This window comes from Antechinus flavipes, chromosome 3 (assembly GCF_016432865.1).
Source record: "Antechinus flavipes isolate AdamAnt ecotype Samford, QLD, Australia chromosome 3, AdamAnt_v2, whole genome shotgun sequence".
Lineage (NCBI taxonomy): Eukaryota > Metazoa > Chordata > Mammalia > Dasyuromorphia > Dasyuridae > Antechinus > Antechinus flavipes.
In genome coordinates this window covers 130,990,432-131,010,630 of record NC_067400.1, presented here as the reverse complement: position 1 = coordinate 131,010,630, position 20,199 = coordinate 130,990,432, and positions in this window count along the sequence as shown.

The window sequence follows — 20,199 nt, the reverse complement described above, 5'->3', positions numbered from 1 at the left end:
CTTGAGGGAGCAAGAGGAAATAGCTGAACAAAAAGCATAATTATTTGGTTGACATGATTTCAAAGTTACATTGGGATTTTAGAGCAAAAAACACATATAAATAGAAACCTACATGTAGTACTAGTGCAAGTATCAAGATAGTGTAATTATAGAATAAATTTTATTAGTATAATTATAACTACAAAAAGTTAAAAATATCTTTAGGCATGTCTTTGCACTGCAACCATTTTAGTTCAATAGCATTTATATTCCTGTATTAAAAAAGAAATATTTTCTAACACCATAAAAGATATAGTTATGAAAACTATATAATTATATTTTAGTTTTTCCTGAAATTGTTTGTTTTCTCTGCTTCTTGACTTCAATTCATACAAAAATGAAAAATTTCCTGCTAAAGAGTGGAAGTAAAAATCAGAAGATGCAAGTATGAGATCTAGCTAAAGCTCTACTTAGCTATGGTATTTGTGTAATAATTTTGCTTTTTGGATCTCCATGTCTTTATTAATAAGTTATAAAATTAAAATCTAAGGTCCCTTAGAGCACGGATTGATTTGTCTCTGCATTGTATCTATAACCAACTAAATGAGAAACTTGGTTTCTAAATGAAATAAAGATATATGGAAGAATCTAGGTTCTATATAATAATATGTTTTGTCTCCAGGAATAAACAGTGTAAATCTATATGAGCCAAGTAACTGCTATCTTACATGACATCATCTTTTAGGAAGTAGAAGTAAATTACTTAATTTTTATACTTGTGTGCCTATGTGTATGTATTTATACACACAAAATGTGGATACATATTTTTAAACAAATTTAAAAGCATTCAGTGTGTACATTTCAGGGTTTTTGCATTATTGTATGGATATTTCTCAAAGTAGCATTTATATGATCAGAGTATTTATATATACACATATTTTCTGGACCAATGAGGGTAAATTCAATTTTATTTTCTCAAATGCTGCTTGTACTGGAGTCTATTCTGAATTATTGAAAACCCAAAACATTTGAATGTTATGTTTTTTTTTTCTTTCCCTATTTCCTATAGGAACCTAGCTTCTAGATATAGTTTGTAAACTATTGAATTTATTTCCATTTCAAAACTAAGTATATTGCACTGCAGAAATGAAAGAAAGCCCATGCAGGTCAAGGATTCAAATAAATTTTAATAGTAGAACATTACTTAAGGAATAGTATAATTTTAAATGCACAGTTAATGATATTAAGAATATATAAGGAAGTTATAGGTATTAGTCAAGTGGTTACCACTAGGAAAATAAAGATTAGGAGATAAAAATGAATCCTTACTTTTTACATTTACCAAACCTCTGATTTATTAACCAGAAAGTTTCCTTTATTCTTTTGTTTTAACTCATCTGCAAAATGTAGATGTTGTAGAAGAGAATAAAGATAAAGACAAAGGATACAAATTCAATTATTTAATGAACAATAAAAAGTATGATCTAGAAAGAGCACAGCTTCAATTAAATGGGACACACACACACACACACACACACATACACACTATTGGAATGGTAGATAAAGACCATAAAATTACAAGGTTTTCAAATCTAGTTTTACTACATCGTAATTTGTTTTGATTCACTACACTGGTTATTATGTAAAAAAAAAAAAAAAAAAAAAAAACTTATGGCATGTTATTCTTGATGGATTCATGCTATTGTTTCCCTTTCAAAGTAACTAAAGGTTATATGTCTTATTAATGGAACTTAGCATTTGACAATAATCACATAAAACCTCAAAAAATGATCATTTAAGAAGTATAACTTTTCTTCCTCCCTCCCTTCTCTTTTCCTTCCTCTCTCCTTCTTCTTCTTCTTCTTCTTCTTCTTCTTCTTCTTCTTCTTCTTCTTCTTCTTCTTCTTCTTCTTCTTCTTCTTCTTCTTCTTCTTCTTCTTCTTCTTCTTCTTCTTCTCTCTCTCTCTCTCTCTCTCTCTCTCTCTCTCTCTCATTCTTTTAATTATGACAAATCTGGTCTGTCTCAAACATATCCGGGTATATGAAGGTACACAGAAATCTGCATATTTAATTATAGATTTCTCTTTATTAAAATTCCTCTTTTCTTGCTCATTAATGTTACTTATTAAATGCCATTAGAGTATAATTGAAGAGTACTTCTCATATTTCTGGGAGAGGAGAAAAGATGTCACAAAATAGAGAAAGCACTAAGCTAAATTCTCTCCACATTTCCTTTCAGACATTTAAAATAATGCTTCAAACTGAATTCTGGAGTGTTACAACCAATAAAAGGTCAGACTAAGTCATATTTACAGCCTAGTAAAACTTAAGAGTCTGGCAAGAGAGATTTGTAACATATGGGTAAAGATAGACCTTGAAAATCATATGGATGAAACACCAATGATGGAAGTAGATTGTATTGACAGAAGCAGCAGCTGCTTCAAAAAGATCTCAAGCCAGAGACAGTACGGGGATCTGACAACTCATCTGCACGAGATTAAAGGGGATACTTGTATTAGCACTGAGTGCAAGATAAGTTGCTGTTTGTCACTATCATTAGTTATACTCATTTCTGGATCATAGTTCATGGAAGGAGAGAAGCACTTTTGATTAAGAGTGAGTAGGAACACTGAGAAGTGATATTACTTCCAATCCCAGGGAATAGACCTCCCAAAAAACATTATCACCTCTAGTCTTAAGGGATTCAATATCTGGAGAAATAATATCCTTTATCGTGCCTAGGGACCAGGGGCCCAATAGAACCATGCTATTTTTTAACATGGAGTTAATAGTATGAAAAAAATGAGTAAAAATAATGAAGCTGATTATAATAATGACTATGGTGAAATGGAAGATCAAGACAAAAACTCAGAAGAAGAAGACAATAAAATAAACATAAATAAAAGCCAAGACCATTTTTTTTAAATGAATAGGAAAAAAAGACCAATATGATTTTTTTTTCCGGAGGCTATTGGGGTTAAGTGACTTACCAGAGTTACAGAGCCAGGAAGCCTTAAGTGTTTGAGGTCAGATTTGAAATCAGATCCTCCTGACTGCAGGGTTGGTGCTCTCTCCACTATATCAACTAACTGCCCCCAATATGAATTTTTAAAAGAACTAAAAATTGAATTTTAAAAATCAAATAAGAGTGGTGGGGAAATGTTTTGTAAAGAAATGACAGCAAAGGAAAAAAATTACCAAAAATATATATAATAGCTTGGCAAAAAGGGGATAATAAAAATTATATAGTACTAAAAGACAGCTGTTAAAAGAAGGCAGGAGTCAGAAACAAAACAGAATTAAGACGAGGTACAAGAGAAAAAAGACAGAAGGATATTCAGAAAAAAATAGAACAGAGGGAAATAATATAGTAAGTAATCATAGATATCAATGTCATGGGGTTAAAGTCACCTCAAAAATTGAAGTGGGTAGCAGAATGGATTTGAAACCAGAATCCAACAATATATTTTTTAAAAGAAATACACTTGAAACAGAGAGACACATGGAGAATTAAAATAAGAAGCTAGAACAGAATCTATTACGCTTTACTGATGTAAAAAAGGTAATTGTGGTACTCATGATCACAGACAAAGTAAAACTGAAAACTAATTAAAATGGATAAACAGGAAGCTATATCTTACTAAAAGACACATAGACACCAAAATAACACCAATAAATCAATATTAAAATATGTGTACAAATGAAATAATAGCCAAATTCTTAAGGAAAAAATTAAATGAGTTATAGGAAGAAAAAATAAAATTGTACCACTGGGGGAATTGTAACTTTCCCCTCTCAAAGCTAGATAAATTAAACCATAAAATAAATAAAAAAAAAAGTTAAGGTGATGAATAGAATCTAAGAAAAATTAGATATTATGATAGACTTTGGAGAAAACAGAATAGGATATAGAATAGGAAGAAATTTGCCATTTTTTCTCAGCTATTTATGGCATTTTCCCTAAAATTTACCATGGATAAAACAAAACAAAACAAAACAAAAAAACCTCACCTCAAAATGCAGCAAAGAGCAAATATACCTTTTTGATCCATAATTCAATAAAATTAAATTGAATAAAGGGCTAATTAAAATAAATAGAAACTAAATAATTTAATCCAAAAGAAAGAATGCATCAAAGAACAAATAATACTACCAATAAATTCATTAAAGATGACAGCAATGTGATAATAATTCAAAATTTGTGAAATGCAGACAAAACAGTATATATGGGAAATACATATCTCTTTTTTCATTATTATTATAACTTTTTATTTACAAAATACATACATGGGTAATTTTTCAACACTAATCCTTAAAAAAGCTTCTGTTCCAATTATTCCCCTCAGTCCCCCCACCCCTCCATTAGATGGCAGGTAGTCCAATATGTTAAATACAATATAGGTATAAATATTTATACAGTTATCATGCTGCAAAAGAAAAATCGGATTTAGGAAGAAAGTTTAAAAAAAACCTGAGAGGGAAAACAAAAATACAAGCAAACAACAACACAAAGAGTGGAAATGTTATGCTGTTCAAACTCATTTCCCATAGTTCTTTCGCTGGGTGTAGCTTGTTCTCTTCATTACTGAGCAGTTGGAACTGGTATGAATGATCTCCTTGTTGAACAGAGCCATGTCCATCAGAATTGATCAGCATATATTATTGTTGTTGAAATGTATAGTGATCTCCTGGTTCTGCTCATTTCAGTTAGAATCAGTTCATGTAGGTCTCTCCAGGCTTCTCTGAAATCATCCTGCTGATCATTTCTTACAAAACAATTATATTCTATAACATTCATGTACCACAATTTGTTCAACCCTTCTCCAATTGATAGGAATCCATACAATTTCTAGTTTCTAGCCACTACTAACACAAACATTTTTGCAAATGTGGGTCCCTTTCCCTTCTTTAATATCCCTTTGGGGTATAAGCTCAATAGTAACACTGCTGGGTCAAAGGGTATGCACACTTTGATAACTTTTGGAGCATAGTTCCAAATTGCTCTCCAGAATGGTTGGATCTATTCACAACTCCACCAACAATGTATCAGTGTCCCAGTTTTCCCATATCCTCTCCAACATTCAGCATTATCCTTTCTTGTCATCCTAGCTAATCTGAAAGGTTTGTAATGGTATCTCAGAATTGTCTTAATTTGCCTTTCTCTGATTAATAATGACTTGGAGCATCTTTTCATATGACCAGAAATAGTTTCAATTTCTTTATCTGAAAATTGTCTGCTCATATACTATTATCATTTATCAATTGGAGAATGACTTGATTTTTTATTAATTTGAGTCAATTCTGTATATATTTTGGAAATGAGGCCTTTACCAGAACCTTTGACTGTAAAATTGTTTTCCTAGTTTATTGCTTTCCTTCTAATCTTGTCAGCATTAGTTTTGTTTGTACAAAAAGTTTTTAACTTAATATAATCAAAATTTTCTATTTTGTGATCAATAATGATCTTTTGTTTTTCTTTGGTCACAAATTCCTTCCTCCTTCAGAGGTCTGAAAGATAAACTATCCTATATTCTTTTAATTTATTTATAATCTCATTTATTATGTCAAGATCATGAACCCATTTTAACCTTGTCTTCGTATTCATTGTTAAGTATGGTCAATGCCTAGTTTCTGCCATACTAGTATCCAATTTTCCCAGCAGTTTTTAGTTTTTGACTATTTTGTCTTGTAAACCTAACCTATTCCTCTTATCAACTAGTCTATTTCTTAGCCAGTACAAAATGGTTTTGATCACCACAGTTTTATTGTACAGTGGTATACCTGGAACAGGTAGGCCACCTTCATTTGATTTTTTTTTCATTAGTTCCCTTGAAATTATTGACCTTTTGTTCCTTCAGAAGAATTTTGTTGTTTTTTTTTTTTTTAGGTAAGTAAAATAATTTGTTGGGAGTTTGATTAGTATAGACTAAATAAATATATTAGTTTAGGGAGTATTGTCATCTTTGATAGGTTCACTAGACCTATTGAAAAGCAGTTAATATTTTTCCATTTATTTAAATGACTTTATTTGTGTGGAAAGTGTTTTGTAGTTTTGCTCATATAGTTTCTGACTATCCCTTGATAGATAGATTTTTATTTTATTTTATTTTTATTATTTTTATATTTTACATTATCAATAGTTATTTTAAATGGAATGTATTTTTTTGTCTCTTGCTGTTGGATTTTGTCAGTGATGTATACAAATGCTGATGATCTATATGAATTTATTTTGTATCCTGCAACTTTGCTAAAGATGTGGATTATTTCTATTTGTTTTTTAGTAGAATCTCTGGGATTCTCTAAGTATACCATTATTTCATCTGAAAAGAGTGATAGTTTTATTTCCTCATTACCTACTCTAATTCCTTTAATCTCTTTTTCATCTCTTATTGCCAAAGCTAGCATTTCTAATACAATATTGAATAGTAATTGTGATAGTGGGCAAACTTGTTTAACTCCTGATCTTATTGGGAATGATTTCAGTTTATCCCCATTTCATATGATGCTTACTGATAGTTTTAAATAGATGCTACTGACTATTTTAAGGAAAAGTCCATTTATGCCTATACTTTCTAGTGTTTTTAATAGGAATGGGTGTTGGATTTTATCAAATACTTTTTCTGCATCTATTGAGATGATCATATGGTTTTTGTTAATTAGGTTATTGATATAAGCAATTATGCTAATGGTTTTCCTTATATTAAAGCAGCCCTGCATTCCTGGTATAAATCCTACTTACTCATGGTTGTAATGGGCTGAGGCTTGAGTTGATGCACTGAGGTCCCAAGCACATGAGGCTAAATAGTAATTGGACCATGCTCTATTAATATATAAGCTTGGAGAAAGAATGGCCTCCGCCCACTCTTTGTGCAAGTCCTGATGTGTTGTATAGGAAATGATGATTTTGGTGGGTGGAGGCAGGGGAGTGGAAAAGACTTTTGGGATTGCCTTGCCACGGTTTGCTCAGCTCACATCTCTCTCTGTTAGCTGGCTTCCTGTCGCAACTGTCCATATTGCTATCGCAACCTTTCTTGCCTATATTTGCTATTGCAATCTTTATTCACCTCTTCACTTCAATAAATATTGAAGATTTTTCCCTTAACCTGAATTCCTGACTCCGGCTGATTTTAAATACGCGGTCATTACAGTTTATTCTTTATGAGACTCTCTATGTGTCTCTTAGCTTCCTGGGTCCCTGTGGTGAGCTTTTTCTTCTCAAAACGCAGCCAGGTGATAAAAGTTCAGATCTTTTATTATTTCCAATATAGCCCGGTTAGCTTAGAGGCCTATCTCTCTGCTTGGTTCCAAGAGCTCTCTCCAAATGTCTTTAAATCCAAAGGTCTGGTCCTTCAGCCTCTGCCTCTGCTTTCTTCAGCCTCCAGCCAGCTCCAACTCTTCATGTCATTCCAGTGAAATCTCGACTTGTAGCGTCTTCCTCTCTCCAGAACCTCTTCGACTGGCCCATTGGCCTATTTATGCTCCTTCCAGAGAGAGGGATTATGGGTTTTCTCCCATAGTGCTCTCTGGCCCAAAGCTTCAAGGGAGGTGTCAACTCATTGAACTCCAATGAGTCAAGGTGTGACCACAAGCCTTGTATTAATTAGTTCTACTTAGTACCTTGTTTCAGGTTCTGCCCAAAACATCTTCTTGTAAGATTAGATCAACTCTAATTAGTTAGCAGTTAGTAAGGATTCCAACATCTCCCCCTTTCTTTTGTTTTAAAACATAGGGGGTTTCTGAGGGGGGTACACATAAATCCATCAATATGGGCCAGAACTTTGTAACAGATATACATGATATACATAAATCCATCATATGGGAGGCATTATACATAATTTACATGAGCACATAGCAATATAACACAGGCTAGTGGTAATGTAACAAATAACATGAATCAACATGAAAATTTAACTACTGCAAAAAGTCTCATCAACAATCTTTCATCTCAAGAAATCCAATGATTCTTGCAATTGCTTAAAATACATAAGCACATAGTAATATAACACAGGCTAGTAGTAATGTAACAACATAAATCGACCTGAAAATTCACAAATGTCCATAAGTCCTAGAAATAGTCCATAAGGAATCCATTGTCCATTAGTTCATGCGCCAGGAATCTAATAATTCCTGTAAGCTCTGAAGTACTGCAAAAAGTCTCATCAACAATTTTTCATCTCAGGGAACCCAATGATTCTTGCTGGTTTTTCAAGAACTAAAACAGTTTCATCTTGTGTTAGGAAATCCAATGATTCCTGAAGATTTTAAAAGTCTTTTTAACAGTCTCCTTGTCAGCCATTTGATTCTTTCTCCATCTGTGGAAATATAAGCAGATCCTCTTCCCCAAGCAATTAATCTAATTCCCTTCTATTTACCAAATTTGGGATTTCTCCTCATCATCTGGTAATTACATTGGAGTCGTTTGCATTGGATATTGTCTTGTTGTCTTAAAAGGCCTGTATTCTTCCCAACTGTAATCCTGATTGCTTTTCTGTTGGTTGATGACATCAGAATCCTGAATTTCTAAAGTCTCTCTGGGTGTAACCTCAGCTGCTATCATGCCCCACCTGTCCTTTGATTGATACTTTAGAGCTGGGCCCTGCCTCTCATTCCTCTGGGTCAATATACATTTAGAGGCCCAGTGAAAGCCTCCATTACATTTTGGACATGGGGTTTTGGGTTTTCTCTCACCCTGTCTTCTCACTCTATCTCCATATCTACAATGAGCTCTCAAATGTCCAATTTTTCCGCACTGAAAACATCGACGAGTTTCTCTAGAATTCCTCTGCCAAGAAGGACCTTGTCTTTCCATGTTCATCATAGTCTGGGCATAATAAGCATTTGTGCCCACTGTGGCACAGCGTCTTATGATTTCTTCTAAAGGAGCATCTTTGTCTAGCCCCCATATAATTCTTTTGCAAACCTCATTGGCATTTTCCTTAGCCAAATGTTTAGTCATTATTTCTGTTGCTGCATTGTCTCCAATGGTTCTTATTACAGCTGTTTGTAAACGTCCCACAAAATCTGCAAAAGGTTCATTGGGACCTTGCTCTATTTTTGTGAAAGCATTATTTCCATCTTTCTGTCCAGGGAGAGAATTCCAAGCTTTTATTTCAGCCTTAGAAATTTGCTCATACACTGTTATGGGATAATAAATCTGTTCTGAACTCTCTGCATACTGACCTTCTCCAGTTAGTTGGTCAAAAGCAACTTGTACAATAGCTCCTGTTTGCCTATTGTGTTGGGCTTGAATCCTACATAATTCATGAAACTCTGAAAGCCACAATAAATTTTGTCCCGGTTCTAGACAAGTTTTTGTTATGGATTTCCAGTCATTCGGGGTTAGGATTTCATAAGACAAATTATCTAGTAACATCTTCACATAAGATGATGTAGCCCATAAAGAGTGCAACCCTTTTTCAAATCTTTAATTTTTTCCAAATTAAAAGGAGTGTATCTTCTCCTTTTTTGACCTGAGGAGTTGAGCTCTTCAATCACAGGATATGCATTTATAAAATCAGATATATCTTCTCCTTCATTTTTTGCTTTAATTAATGCTTTTTCTAATCTTGTCAAATTCTGCTTTACAGGAGAAGCTGACTGTGTTTCTGTCTCTCTCCCTCCCCCTTGTTCTACCCATGAAGGGTTAATTGCGGGGGGAGGGTCATGAGATGTGGAATCACCTAATTCCTCCTTCTGTGAAGTATCATACTCAGAATTGTAATTAACTCCATTCTCATCTGATTTGTCCTCCTTTTCACCTAGTAAAGTTGGCACTTCCTCCTGTACTTTCCTTTTCATCATTCTATCACTTAAATAACTTCTTATAGCCAATTGTATTACATTATATGTATTAATTATTGAGTTAGGCCCATTTTTATCATAGAATTGACAAAGATCCTCTCCAACCAATTTCCATTCATTTAGATCTAATTCCTTATCAAGAGAGAAACAAGGACATATGTCCTTTACAGTTTGTAAAAGTTCAGTGATTTGCTGTAAACTTATAATTAAACCTTGGCTTTCCATAACTTTGACAATGCTCTCTAAACATTTTCCTTGAACAGAAACAGGCTGTTTTCTAAATATCTGTCCCATCTTAGCTGAATTTCTACTTTAACTCTTCTAACAAAATTTCTTTGTTGCACTCACCCTAATTTCTGGGTTGAAGTCTTTTCCACTGGATCAGGATCAGAGGCTTTTCCACTTGAATCAGGATCGGGGCTTTTCCACTTGAATCAGGATCGGAGCTTTTCCACTGAAATCCACTGAGGGGTCTGTTTGTCCCTGTTCGGGCGCCAAATTGTGGTGAGCTTTTTCTTCTCAAAACGCAGCCAGGTGATAAAAGTTCAGATCTTTTATTATTTCCAATATAGCCCGGTTAGCTTAGAGGCCTATCTCTCTGCTTGGTTCCAAGAGCTCTCTCCAAATGTCTTTAAATCCAAAGGTCTGGTCCTTCAGCCTCTGCCTCTGCTTTCTTCAGCCTCCAGCCAGCTCCAACTCTTCATGTCATTCCAGTGAAATCTCGACTTGTAGCGTCTTCCTCTCTCCAGAACCTCTTCGACTGGCCCATTGGCCTATTTATGCTCCTTCCAGAGAGAGGGATTATGGGTTTTCTCCCATAGTGCTCTCTGGCCCAAAGCTTCAAGGGAGGTGTCAACTCATTGAACTCCAATGAGTAAAGGTGTGACCACAAGCCTTGTATTAATTAGTTCTACTTAGTACCTTGTTTCAGGTTCTGCCCAAAACATCTTCTTGTAAGATTAGATCAACTCTAATTAGTTAGCAGTTAGTAAGGATTCCAACAGGTCCCAGTTTATTTTTTCGTCTAAAAAATGAGGGAATTGAAGAAGATTGGTTTACAATCCTTTCCAGTTCTAAATCAATATATTATAAGATGTATCAAGTTCTTTCTAATTCATAAAGAATGACAGAAAATGACAGCTACAACCATTAAAGGGTGTCCTTTCCCTGGAGTTCATTTTTGCTTTAAAATGAGACTCCTCAAGATGAAAAATTAGGGGGTGACAGATTGGCATGGAGGAAAAACCCAGAGTGCAAAGAGAGATGAGCTTTGTGAAATTGGTAGCCTGAAGAGGGAGCCCATCTTAACCGTTCTTTTTCCAATCACTCTCCCACCCTCTCCCCACCCCCATGTCTGGAATTGATTCCAAGTTCTGATGGCTGGTTTCCCCAGGGTGTCCCTGGATGAACTCCTGCCAATAGCCTCAGCTGGCCAGCTGTACCCAGCATGGAAGGAACAATCAGTGGGCGGCCACCTCACTCAGAATGGAGGCTTCATCATTTCTGAAAAGTTGCCAAGTTCATAATCTCAATCAGCCAAGGCAGATCAATGACTTTTTGTTCTGATCTTGAAAGTCTTTCAAGGGAGGGAGAGAGGCAGAGAGAAATAGAAAGACAGAGACAGAGACAGAGAGACAGAGAGATAGAGATATACAGATAAACAGAGATAGAGAGATGGAGACAGAGAGACACCCAGAGAAAGCAAGAGCACAAGCAAGGAAAGGGACCTTGAAAGCTCATCTTTAAGAAGCACTGTGACATAAGGAGTAGAGCCCCACATGACCTCAATCCCAGGCCAATTTCTGTAGTTGTGTGACTTTAGTCAATAATTAATTCCTCTGATTTACATGAACTGATGCTGAGTGAAATGAGCAGGACCAGGAGATCTTTATATACTTCAACAACAATACTATATGATGATCAATTCTGATGGATGTGGCCATCTCCAGCAATGAAATGAACCAAACCAGTTCCAATAGAGCAGTGATGAATTGAACCAGCTACACCCAGCGAAAGAACTCTGGGAAATGAGTATGAACCACTACATAGAATTCCCAATCCCTCTATTTTTGTCCATCTGCATTTTTGATCTCCTTCACAGGCTAATTGTACACTATTTTAAAGTCCAATTCTTTTTGTTCAGCAAAATAACTGTATGGACATATATACCTATATTGTATTTAACATATATTTTAACATATTTAACATGTATTGGTCTACCTGCCATCTGGGGGAGAGGGGGAAGGAAGGGAAGGAGATGGCTCAGTGGGTAGAGCACCAGCCCTGAAGTCAGGAGGACCTGAGTTCAAATCTAGCCTCAGACACTTAACAATTCCTGGTTGTGTGACCATGGGCAAGTCACTTAACCCCAACTGCCTCAGCAAAAAGAAGAGAAAACAAACAGAAAAGTCATCGCAATGGCAAAAGCAAGCAGTCGCTCCTTCCCCTTCCTTTTCTACTCCCCTGCCTCCACCCACCAAAATCATCATTTCCTATACAACACATCAGGACTTGCACAAAGAGTGGGCGGGGGCCATTCTTTCTCCAAGCTTATATATTAATAGAGTATGGTCCAATTACTATTTAGCCTCATGTGCTTGGGACCTCAGTGCATCAACTCAAGCCTCAGCCCATTACACATGGTATATTATCCTGGGGATGACTTTCTGTAATCTTTTTGCTAATATTTTATTTAAGATTTTTGTATTGATGTTCATTAGAGAGATTGTTCTATAATTTTCTTTCTCTGTTTTCTTTCTACCTGGTTAAGGTATCAGTACCATGTTGGTGTCTTAAAAGGACTTTGGTAGATGTCCTTCATTCCCTATTTTTTTCAAATAGTTTATATAACATTGGAATTATTATTCCTTAAATGTTTGACAGAATTCAAATGTAAATCCATCTAGTCCTAGGGATTTTTTCTTAGGGAGTTGATTAATAGTTTGTTCTGTTTCTTTTTCTCAAATGGGACTATTTAAGCAATTTGCTTCCTCCTCTGTTAATCTGGTCAGCCTATAATGTCAAAGATATTCATCCATTAAACTTAGGTTATCAAATTTATTGGCTTAAATTTGGGCAAAGTAACTCTTAATTACTGCTCTAATTTCCTCTTCATTGGTGGAAAGTTCTCCCTTTTCATTTTTAAGACTACTAATTTGATTTTCCTCCCTCCTTTTTCTAATCAGATTTACCAAAGGCTTATCTATTTTATTGTTTTTTTTTAATAAAATCAAGTCTTAGTTATATCTATTAATTCAATAGTTTTTAAATTTCAATTTTATTAATTTCTCTTTTTATTTTTTTAGAATTTCAAGTTTAATATTTGGCTGAGGATTTTTAATTTGCTCTTTTTCTAGCTTTTTAAGTTGCAAGCCCAATTCATTGATCTTTTCTTTCTCTGTTTTATGCAAGTAAGCCTCTAGAGCTATAAAATTTCCCCTTACTATCACTTGGCTGCATTCCACAGATTTTGGCATATTGTCTCATTATTGTCATTCTCTTGGGTGAAACTATTAGTTGCATCAATGATTTGTTATTTCAGCTATTCATTCTAAGATGTGTTTATTTAATTTCTAATTATTTATTGGTCTATTTTCCTCTGGATTTTTATTGAATGTAGTTTTTATTGCATTGTGATCTGAAAAGAATGCATTGACTATTTCTGCCTTTCTGCATTTGATTTTGAGGTCCTTATGTCCTAATATATGGTCATTTTTTTTTTTTGTATAGGTTCCATGAACTCCTGAGAAGAAAGTGTAATCCTTTGTTTCTATTCAGCTTTCTCCAAAGATCTATCATACCTAACTTTTCTAATATTCTATTTACCTCTTTAACTTCTTTCTTATTTGTTTTGTGGTTTAATTTATCTAATTCTGAGTGTGCAACATTGAGATCTCCCACTATTATAGTTTTGTTGTCTATTTCCTCTTGCAGCTCTCTTAACTTCTCCTTTACAAATTTAGATGCTATACCACTTGGTGCATATATGTTTAGTATATTTCCTTCCTTATCTCGTTTGATTAGATCAGTTTTTGCTTTTACTTGATCTGAGATAAGGATGGCTACTCCTACTTTTTTTTTACTCACCTGAAGAATAATAGATTCTGCTTCAGCCTTTTACCTTTACCCTGTATGTATCACCCTGCTTTAAATGTGTTTCCTATAAACAACATATTGTAGGATTCTGGTACCTGATCCAGTCTGCTACCTTCTCTGCTTTATGCGAGAGTTTATCTCATTCATATTTACAGTTAAAACTACTAATTCTGTGGAAATGCATATCTCTAAACATTTTCATCTATAAAAGAGAAAGAAGAAATCAATGAATTGGACATACAATTAAAAACAAACAAACTGGAAAAGGAACGCATTCAAAATTCCCAAACTACCAAATTGAAAATCCTTAAAATCAAAGGAAATATTAAAACAATTGAAAAATTAAAAAAATTACATTTGGAGTTGGTTCTAGGAAGAAACAGTAAAATAATTGTTGTTTGTTTTATTTTTTTAAAAATCAAATTGCAAATATTAAAAATGAAAAGGATGAATAAAACTTTAATGAAGTTGAATTTAAACCAGTTAGTAGAAGTTATTTCACCCTGTTATATCATAGTAAAACCAAATATATAAATGAAACAGATGAGTAATTATAACAATAACAAAAATAAGTACTTGCCTAAATTAACAGGAAAAGAGATATGGTACTTAAATAATACTGCCATAGAAAGATTTGTAAGGAAATGAATTTCTATTGCATTCATTAAACATTTAAAGAATGATTAATAGCAATTCTAAATTTATTATTTGAAAAAAATAAAGAAGTCATACCAAATTCCTTTTGTGATACCTATATAATTATTATTTGGGAGAACAAAATAGGGAAAGAAAGCTATAGACCTTTTTTCTTAATGAATATTGATATAAACAATTTTAAATAAAATTATAGCAAAAAGATTACAATATCATCAAGCCCAAATACTATAACTACATATACTACAACTAGATGGGATTTGTACCATGAATTCAGGGCTAGTTTACATTAGGAAAACATGAAGCATAATTGATCACATCAGGAAAAAAAATAATAAAAAATAATTATTAAAATGTATTTAATATTTAAAAATATTTATTAAAGTATTTACATAAATATTTAATAAAATAATTATTTTAATAATTTAGTAAAATCTAATACTGATTTTCATTAACAATACTAAAAAGAATTCAAATAAATAAAACTTTTCTCAAAATGAGAAGTAGAATCAATCTAAAACTAAGAACAAGAATGATCTGTTACGAGGATAAACTTGAAGCTTTCCCAATCAAATCAGGATCAAGTTTTGTCCATCATCACCATTTTTTCAGTATTGTACTAGAAATGATAGTATAGCAATAACAAAAATTTAATGAAAATTATAATATATGTATATTCATGTACATATATATGTATAGTTCATCCCATTCCTTGAAATCAATTTCCTTTTTATAACTTTTGATCATGGAAACCATTCTTCCTATTCAAAAGAATATTCACCTAGCTATTTGAAATTAAATCTTAAATCCATGGCATATGAAAATTTATGACCTTTCTTATCTTTCATGAAATTAGTTGACATGCCTACTTTCTCCCAAAGACCTTATGTTAATAACTGTAATATTACTTCTCCCTTATTGTTCAGGTCTAGGGACAGAATATTTATTTCTTCTTCGCTATGTCTTCCAGTAAATGATATTATCATAACATGTCAGGAATATCTCATCTATTTGACTTTTGATATTGATCAATCTCTTGTAGATCTTCAAAAAAACTGAAGTCCCCAATTATTATTATATTTTTGCACTGTACTATTGTGGTATGTGATTCTGAAACAACACTAATTTTCTCTTTTCTGACTGATTGGTTTATATTATAACTTTGTAATAATTTATTTTTTCTCCCTAGATTCTTCTTTATCCAAAAATAGTATATTGTATTCATTTTATCCATTTTTGTCAATTATCTTGGGAAAACAAGGAATTAGGCTTGTATTTATAGTGATATATAACATACGTGTGTGTATATATATATACATATATATGATAAAAATAAGCAATGCATGGATACATATGACACTATTTCTATTCAAAAGCTGATTACAAAGTTCTTTTCACATCTCTAGAGTTAAATACATTCTTTTTGAATAAGATTTATTCTCTCATATCATATTCTAGTAATGAACCAGATCCACAATATCTCAATTATCCATTTGTTATAGAATTAATCTTCTTACGCAAACATCTATAGGTTATTTAAATTCTTTAAATTTTCATTCATATTCACAGAAACATTTGTGCTTTTGTTATTATTATCCTGTTCTCAGGTACTGTGTTTAGTTAAAAGAGATTTTTTCAATTATATGTTTTTCCTATCTCTCATCCACTTCTGATCTTTTGCTAAATTAGGTAGACAAACATAGAGACAGATGAAAAAAATAGATAGATAATCAATTTTTTCAATTACTTTTCATTTTCTTTAAAGATTACTTTATCAGATATTAAAATCTAAAGACAAATACAATTACTTCAACTTGTGTTAGATTATCTTTCTTTCTCATAAAAAATTTTTATTACATATAGGCCAAAAGTTTAGTACAACCAAGCACAATTCAAATGAATATATGTATGGGATTATGTATGTGTGTGTATGTGAAACTAGGAAAAAACAAACAAAACAAACAAACAAACAAAAACAAAACAAAATAAAACAAAACAAAACAACAACTTGAACCTTAGACTGAAGCTTATTTCCAAAATGGCAACCAAGATTTAATGCTTAAACAAGATTATATTTATCAAAGGAATTTAAATTGAATGTATTCAAATTCATATAGATTTAGTCTAGCCAGGATAGTAAATGAGTATTTCAGCTTTTAAAATTACCTAGGTCTTCCCTATTTTTATATTGAAATTTTGTTATATTTCACAAGAAAGAGAACAGAATTAAGAATTAAAAATGTCTATGTTGAAATGCTATCTCTGACATTTACTATATGTAAAATATTTCAAAAATTACTTAAACTCTGTCAAGTTTCATTTTCTCATCTGTAAAATAAAGATGGTAATTATATTTTACTTAGGACAACTCATGATTCTGAAGGGGGAAAATGTCTGCAAAGTACCTTCAACTTCAGTCATTTATATAAAAAATTATTAAACATTACATATATATATATATACAACATCCTTTGCTAGATGATAGCCATTTGTAAAATTAGAAGTATGAATCTGATAATTTCTAAAGTCTTTTTCAAATAACAGTTATATATTTATAATTTGTGGGGTATAAAGCATGCATTTTGCCATTTTTGAAATAAAGTTTTCAAATATTTTATCAAGAGGTAGAGATTATTCAAGACACAATGTGAAATTGAAATTTTTGACAACTATCTTGGGAAAGCAAGGAATTAGGCTTGTATTTATAATGATATATATATGATAAAAATAAGAAATGCATGGACACATATGACACAAACATGCAAATATAAATTATGTGGGTGATCAAATAGTATATGCATTTACATATTGTGTGTATTCATGAATATTTATAATCATACCAGTCTTTGAATTTTAAAAAAACAATTTTTATTGCAATAGATATAGTCTTTTTAAATGAAGTATCTGGGAAAAGAGGCATTCCTAGATGTGTGAGACTCAATGTAAAAGTATTTAATTTATCAATAAGTACTGAATATAAGGTCATCCTATTTACTATTCTCTTCTAGAAATTAAATCATGAAGAGAAAAGATTCTGTCCTACTAGATACTAAAAAGACAAACAGATGTATCAGCATTACTGTTAATCTAAGTTTAAGATTCTTGCTTTCTCCTTTTTAAATTTTTTTTTCTTGAAACATTTTCTTGTTGAAAACATGGACTTGGGGAAATCTGGAATAAGAAGTTAACAGGAAAAGACTTGGGTCTTCAATAAAGCAGTCTAATGAACAAATAAACTCAATAAATGAAACAACCATCAGACCATTTCTTTTTGATTGATCTTACAGTAAGTAATATTTCAGGACTATTACTAGAGAGGTTGAAGTTATTAGCATTTAAAAAACACAAAATCTAGAGGAGTTTCCCTTATGAAAACAAAGCTTGTTAAAAGAAGTATGAATGAGAGTTGACTCTCATGTAAAAGTGACTCATACAAAAATATGAGAGTTGATTTGAAATAAATGTTAAAAAGTGGTTGAATCATAAAGGTGGAATGGATTCTGTCTTTGCGATCAGGCTTATGATAAATTTTGATGAGCTTGTGAAGGAACATCACAAAGATTACAATAGCATCTTATTCATTTACTTTAAAATTTTGCTATTCATGTACCAGATTAAATGGTTGGCAAAATCCATTTAATGTTTTTAATGAAGGGCACTTGTTAATATATGAATCAAGTATGAAAATCGATGATTAAATCTGAGTTCTGTTAAATGTTGAGTCTCCACCTTACTTTTCAGATTGAGAAGAAGAAGTGTTTTTCAATAAATTGGCACTGAGCAGTGGCAACCTATCCAAACACCAGAGCAAAACATTTCAGAGTATAAACCACCTTGAGAGCTGACTGAGCAAAACAAAAGTCATTAATTGGCTGGTTTATTAGAGTCCACTAAGAGTTATTTTCCTGAGCCTATGCATATGTTATGCTTTATTTAACATTTGGAAGAAGCTTTTAGGGGAAGAGACCATCATTATTCAAAATGAGATGGTAGTTACCAAGAAATAAAAAATTTAAGAATATACAGTAGAAATGGTAATACAAGGTTGTGAGAAACAGGGAAGAGAGATAAAGAAATCATTTTTTATGACCTCTTGGGCTACAGCACTACCTAGCAAAGAAAATTTGCTTTTGAAGTATAAGGAAGATCAGAATGTCAGTGGCATTTCTTCAGTTCACTACGAGAAGCATATTCATCTCTCCATTTCATTAGGTCATGATATAACAGTTGACTTAAAAAAAATTGAAAAAGTAGGAATTAAACAAGACTACAAAATTTACTAGGCTTGAGCATCCGAAAACATAAATTAAACTGCTACATAGTAATCAATGTCAAATTTAAAAAAATAACCTTCACATTAGACTCTTGTGCCAGAAATTGTTGCATTTAATTTAATTTATTTTTTTTTATTTTTAAACAATTAAGACTGAATCAGTAAGCATAATAATTAGAGATAATTAAAAAGAAAACACTTGGCAAAATCTAATGTTCTCTTCTAAGGCAAAGGGTTTACTCAGACTTATGTAAGTCTAGTCTCTACAGCAATGAAAATGGCAGTCACTTTCCTCTAACAATTGCATATTCTTTGTTTCATATTTTTATTTAAAGCTCCAAACTTAAAAATAGTACAGGGCATGCCATTTGATCATATTATTCCCTTGCCCCACCCCCCATTTTCTCAGTGTTTATTGTCTTCATAAACTTCTCTCTATCTATTCAAAACCTCTCCATGACACTTGAAACAAAATCATAAGATCTAAGTATGAGAAGATCCTCCTGAAGCCATATATCTGGTCAAAACCTGACAATTCGTCCCTTGTACAGTGCTCCAATGAGTACTCATCCAAATCTAATTGAAGAACCCCAATGGTGTGCTGGTAAATTTAAGAAATAACTAAAACAATGCTTAACCTGCATTATTATCATTGTTCCTAAAACATTCTTAGGTCTAAACCAGAGGGATGAAAACTTTCATTTAAAGAATAAATCCAGAACAGTGTCTGTTTTTAGATAGTTGGAAGGCTAAACATGTTTTTTTTTTTTTTTAATATTCAAATTAAATAAAACCTTTCTTTCTATCTCTCTGTCTCTCTCTGTCTCTGTCTCTCCCTGCCTCTCTCTGTCTGTCTCTGTCTCTCTCTCTTTATATATATGTATATATATATATGTATATATATACACACAAACACACATAGGAATATATACACACAAACACACATAGGAATATATACCCACTCACATATATATGCACATATGTATATGTGTAAGTATATATTTGTGTATGTTTATATGTATGTATGTGTATACATTTCTAGCTTGTAGGATGTGCAGACATTAAGGTCAGATTTGACCTTTAATCCATTGTTTTCCAATCGTTGATAGACAATTAAAATAAATCAAGCCCTAATCTCTAGAGTTTTCAAATTTGTGGTGTAAATGCTCATTCCAAAAATTTATCAATTGTCACTCTTTGAGCTGGTTGCAGCTTGCTCCAGGATAACCTTGATTCCATCCAAAAGTACTTTTCTTCATTTTATACCCATTGTTCCTAGTTCTTCCTTCTACATCTATGTGGGGCAATCTAATTCCTCTTTTACATATCATTCTTCAACTACTTAAAGCTGGTGAGGCAGTTAGGAAGCATAGCGAATTGGATGCAGATAGAGTCAA